Genomic DNA, 6465 nt, shown 5'->3' on the forward strand with positions numbered 1-6465 from the left:
TGACCGTGCTTGCTGTATCTCAATCGGAACGTCATAGTCCACCGAAAATACGGTTCCTCTTAGCAATGTCACTTTACCCATTATTTCTACGCAATCAGGGAAATCCCTGAAATTCACAATGATGGATCTTCTCTGGATGTCTTTGTTAGGGTCAGGCCTCCCAAGTCTATGAGCACGGGTAAGGTAGAATCGGGTAGGATCTAAATCTAGATGGTTAGCCAAGAAATCACGAACAAGACCAAAACAGTTCTCTCCCCTGTTCTCTGCGAATCCTCTAAAAATCAGATTATTCTTACGAGATCTAGCTTCACTATCAATTGACCTGTATATTAATGTCTTTAAGCATTCTGTTTGACAATTGGTAATACCGGCTACCTGCGTGACTTTATGGTCCATGTCACTGAGCGATTTTTCAAAGTTCTCCAACCCGCGACTACATCTCACTTGCTCGTGTCTAATACATCGTAATTCCTCAAACATGTATGCCAATTTTCCATCAATCGAACATTTCATAAAATCTTGATTTGAAATCTTTGAAGATCTCGTATCAACATCAGACAGTCTAGATTCAACATCAGACCTCGCATTTACATTTTGGCGCTCTTGTAAATTTTCGAACCTATTCATTGTCTGCACAGCATAATTGTTTTCTACCATCCTTACTGTCAATATTTCTCACAATTTATACCATTAAATACATGCAATAAGCAATAGTCCACCTTTCTGCACGATCAAAGTTTAAAAAGTTTTAAATTTCATCTAAATTTCAATATTTTCAAAACGTAAACAAAACTCGACTTTCACATGAATAAGGGTGTGATAAGAGTCTTTTATGTAGAGAAGTGCTTTTTAAAAGATTTTCCTTTTTACAATTGTCGTCTGTATATGAAAAGGTTTCTTGCTTTTGTGACTTATTCAGATTGCATATTAAAATGAGTATTTGTTTGCTTTGATATATTTGTTATAAATTATTTAACTGATTTATTATATATGAATATTTTTCTTTAGTATGGTATGCAAATATTGAACTCAGTTGAAATCTGTTTTATTATATAATTTATATGCTATATAATGACTGAATCTCATTACTCTGAAATGAAGGTACGCTGCATAAGTTTATCTGTGTGATATGACTACGGTCAAACTTTGCTTATGAGACAGAAATATTGAAATAATTACAATTGTATGTTTTGCTTGACCTTCACTTTTTTATAGGTGTGACGTCATTGTCCAAAGATTCATGAATAGCGAATATGCATTTGTTAAAGCGAGATCAGTTGACCTATTTTAGAAATAAATAAAAATAATAAATAAAAAAAGTCCTTTAATTGATTTTTTCTCATGTATTCTAATCAAACTTGATTTGTAGCATCTTTATTAGGCCCGCAGCCAACTTCGTTCAGCTGGGACATTTAACCCCTTTTAGAGTTTGCTAGAGCTAAAACTAGAAATGCCTTTATACAGCGTCTCATGAACAGCTTGGTGGATCTTTGTCATACTTGGTCTGGAGCATCATTATAAGGTCCTCTTCCAAATTTATTTATATAGGAACTTGGGCCCTATTAGGGACCACTATAAAAGTAGATATGCCTTTCTTCGCATTAACCACTAAAATGTAATGGATTTTTATCAAACTCGATGTGTAACAATATCGTAAGGTCTCCTGCTATTTTGTTACAAATGGGGATAAGGACCAATTTAGCTAAAAATATAAACACGTTTAATGACCTCTTCTCATGAACCGCTTCATGAATCTTCATCAAACTACTGCTGTAATTATTCGTCTAAGGATAAACGAAACAAAATTGCAACCCTGCGAAACCTTTGCGAAAAATTAAAAGAGAACCATTTAAATTGTTAAAGTGCGGTATTTAGTTTTGCAATTTGAAAAATGTTAGATGAAAGATGAATGTTAGATGAAAAATTAAAAAACTTCTTTCCTTATTACAATTCGCCGACCATCATTTTTAATGATATTTCTTGTTTCTTTTTATATTTTAAATAACCTGTGAATAAAGACCACCTCCGAATAAAGACCACAATTTTGCGCTCCCATCAACAGTCCAATCCCATATAAGGCAGTCCAATTCCATGTAAGGTTTGGTAACTATGCGGACAGTAGTCTAATTCTATTTTGTGTCTAATAACGGTACGAGCACAGTCCAATTTCATTTAAGGTTTGATATCTGTACGGACAGTAGTCCAGTTCTATATTATATGTAATGACGATGTGGACAACTGTCTAATCCAATATAAGGTCTAATGACTATATGGACAGTTATTTATTTATTTTGTTGGGTTTATTGTCGCACCGACACAATTTTAGGTCATATGGCGACTTTCCAGCTTTTTTAATGGTGGAGGAAGACCCCAGGTGCCCCTCCGTGCATATTTCATCACGAGCGGGCACCCGGGTAGAACCACCGACCTTCCGTAAGCCAGCTGGATGGCTTCCTCACGTGAAGAATTCTACGCCCCAAATGAGGTTTCGAACCCACATCGATGAGGGGCAAATGGTTTGAAGTCAACGACTCTAACCACTCGGCCACGGAGGCCCCATATGGACAGTGGTACAGTTTTAATATGGTTTGATGACGATACGGACAACAGTCGATCCCATGTGAGGTTTGATGTCTAAACGGACAGTATTCCAGTCTTATTTCAAGTTTGATGACTGTACAGACAACAGTCCAATCCCATATAATGTTTTATGGCTATAAGGACAACAGTCCAATTCAATATAATGTTTGATGACTATACCAACAACAGTCCAATCCCATTCAATGTTTGATGACTATACCGACAACAGTCCAATTCAATACAAGGTTTGATGACTATACCGACAACAGTCCAATCCCATATAATGTTTGATGACTATACCCACAGTAGTCCAATTCCATATTTAATGACGATACGGACACCAGTTCAGTCCCATATTAGGTTTAGTGGCTGTATGGACAACAGTCAAATTCTATTTTATGTTTAATGATGATGCGGACAACAGTCCAATCCCTTATAAGGTTTGATGACTATGCAGGCAGTAGGCCAGTCTTATATAAGGTTTGATGAGTATATGGACAACAGTCCAATTCTATTTAAGGTTTGATAAATGACTATATGGGCAACAGCCTAATTCCATATAAGGTTTGATGACTATATGGACAAGAGTCCGATTCCATATAACGTTTAATGACTATACGGACTGTAGTGAAATTCTATATAAGGTTTGATGACTATACGGACAGTAGTCAAATCCCATATGAGATTTGATGACTATACTGTCAGCAGTTCAATTCTATATTAGTTTTGATGACGATACGGACAACAGTCCATTTTCATGTAAGGTTTGATGGTTAAACGGACAGTGGTCCAATTCTATATTATGTCAGATGACGATACGGACAACAGTCCAGTCCTATATAAGGTTTGATTGCTAACTGGACAGTAGTCCAGTTTTATATAAGGTTTGATGACTATACGGACAACAGTCAAATTCAATATAAGGTTTTATGACTATACAGACTGCAGTCAAATCCTTTATAAGGTTTGCTGACTATACGACCAATAGTCAAATCCCATATAAGGTTTGATGACTATACTGACATCAGTCAAATCCCATATAAGGTTTGATGACTATACGGACATCAGTCAAATCCCATATAAGGTTTGATGACTATACGGACAGTATTCCAATTCCATATTATGTTTGATGATGATATGGACACCAGTTAAATCCCATATAAAATCTTATAGCTGTATGGATAGCAGTCCAATTTCTATGATGACTATATCCACAATAGGCTAATTTTATATTATGTTTAATGACGATACGGACAACAGTCCAATCCCAAAAAAAGATTGATGACTATATGGACAGCAGTTCAACCCCATATACTTTCTAATGACTATAGTCCAACCTTATCTGAAGTTTGATAACTTTACGTACAGTTGTCCAATCTAGTAAAAGGTCTGATGAGTATACGGGCACTAGTCCAATTTTATATTTACTTTAATGACTACACGGGCAGTAGTCCTACTTTACATTTAGCTCGATGACTGTACGGACAGTAGTCGAATCTTATATTAAGTTTGATGACTGTACGAACAATCTAATCCCGTATAAGGTTAGTTTGATGACTATACGGAAAAAGGTCCAATCTTATATCAACTTTGATGACTATACAGACACAACAGTCCAATCCTATATAAGGTTTGATGACTATACGGACAGTAGTCCAATCTAATATTAAGATTGATGACTATACGGACAACAGACCAATTCCATATAAGGTCTGATGAATATATACGGAAAGCAGTCAAATTACGTTAAAGGTTTGATGACTATACGGACAGTAGTCCAATCCCATATACGAGTACAGTTTGATGACTATACGGACAGTAGTCCAATTCCATATGAGGTTTGATGACTATATGAACAGTAGTCCAATCCTATTTGATTTTTGATGACTTTATGGACATGCGGTAAAAAAAATAAGGTCGGTCGATTAGCGGAAAAGACAACTATTTTTCTTGGCCTTATAGTTTATAACAATATTGTCAAGTTTTTACTTAAAAATATGTCTCATCTTTAGCATATGTTTTATTATAAATGCATTTTCTAAAACTTTTCTACTGAAATTAATATTTCTAACATTTACTTACCCAGAAATAATCTTGAAAATATACGTTAATAATTCATCTTGCATATGTCTGGAGTTATCTCCCATTTGAAGCCATGATAATTAGTGAATTCTGTTAAAATAAAAAAAAAACAAAAAAAAACAATATATTGTAATGCATGTAAATTAGGTTCCTATATAATCCAGTCCTTAAGTTAAGATAATATAAGACAGGATGTTTAATTACATCATTCTAATTAATGATATTACAATTCCATTCAAATTAGCAAAGTCCTTTAAATCACCATTCTACCCGGTGTAGCAAGTTTCAAGAACTTTTTGACAAACGAAACTTCAGAGATGCAGATTCCATCAATGTGTTAGGTTGTATGTGCAGCTTACAGTTTCTTTTTGTCTACCTCTAGAATATTAGGCCATGTTTAGCTAACGGTAGATTTTGGTCTACTGTTGTTTTTTTTTTATATCTTGAAACTACTGTTACATCTTTCGCATTTTTTCCTTCTCAAATAAACCAAAAAGCGACATCGGGAAAAACGTAATTACGTTTCCCTCCGATTGTGTTCTAGCTGCTTGTTTTTCTAATTCAAACTCTCAACTGAGACCAGTCGAACGTTTCAGAATGTTTCACAGTATCAAACACAGTTTCACCAACTAGATCAACGAGAAAGCTTTCTACTGAGTTACAATTGGACCTGTCTGTAAATACCATACCAAGGGAATGAAAAAGTGGTCTTTGTTGTATGGTGGACTATCTGCAAAGGTAAATATACACTTCAAAAAAAGAGTCCGGTAAGCTTTATTTAGTGACTGACCTGAAAAAGCAAAATTTATCATACCCATTGATTTGTGCCTTTATTTTGCATGAAGGTAGGATAAACACTAATAATTTATAAACGGAAAGAGAAAACAGTGACCTTTATATAAGGTTCTGAAGTTTTGAGCTTTATCCTTAGTTGGTTTTTAGCACAAGTGTGACTATATGATTTTTAAAACATATATTCTAAAACAGTGCCAGTTTTATTTCAAACGTACCAGTCAGTAATCTAAATGCATGAAAAATTAACATGTTTAGGTAGATCGGAACAGTTTCCAATGCTATGACACATTTCTACGCGTCACTTATTGTAATAAATAGGTGTAACGACATAGTTTCAACAAGTTTGCTGGCTGTAACTATTGCCCTTTCCTGTTTTATCATTTTCCATTCTTTGCAAACTTATTACACACTTACATTGTAGAATACAGTCAAGCCAGTAAGAAGCAATTGGCAAGTGATACAACTAGAACTTGGAAATTAAGCGCATAAGCTGTTCAAGGCAAGTGGTCACTAAGTCGGGTTTAATTGTATATTTAACCCCGCTTATGACCTCTATGAATGAGCTATAGCTAAGTTGTAAATGTTTGTTTTACAGAAAAACGAGCAACGAAATTGTCATTTTCTATCACAATCTAAACAAAACGCCCGATTCTGACTTTAATATTTAACAATGTTCCCTTCTAGGCATAAACGCTATATAACTTACCTTCTTTATTCCATATAAATTTGACAAACAACACACAACAGGAACATTTTCATATGTCTGTACCTTACACTATATTTACCTTGTTTACCTTCAATCAATCAATATGTAGTTAATGGGTGCTGGATTTATTTTTGGGTCGGGAACTGTCTATTGATTTTTTTATCATATATAGCATCACTTTTGACCAAACAAATGTGCCGAATGCCTATGATATTTACTTGAAGAGAACTGACAATGCTAAATATAAAGCAAAGGTAAAGTGGTGAACCATGCTTCATACAAAAGCAATTTTCAGTCGAAAA

The sequence above is a fragment of the Mercenaria mercenaria genome, chromosome 10, assembly GCF_021730395.1.
Source record: "Mercenaria mercenaria strain notata chromosome 10, MADL_Memer_1, whole genome shotgun sequence".
Taxonomy (NCBI): Eukaryota; Metazoa; Mollusca; class Bivalvia; order Venerida; family Veneridae; genus Mercenaria; species Mercenaria mercenaria.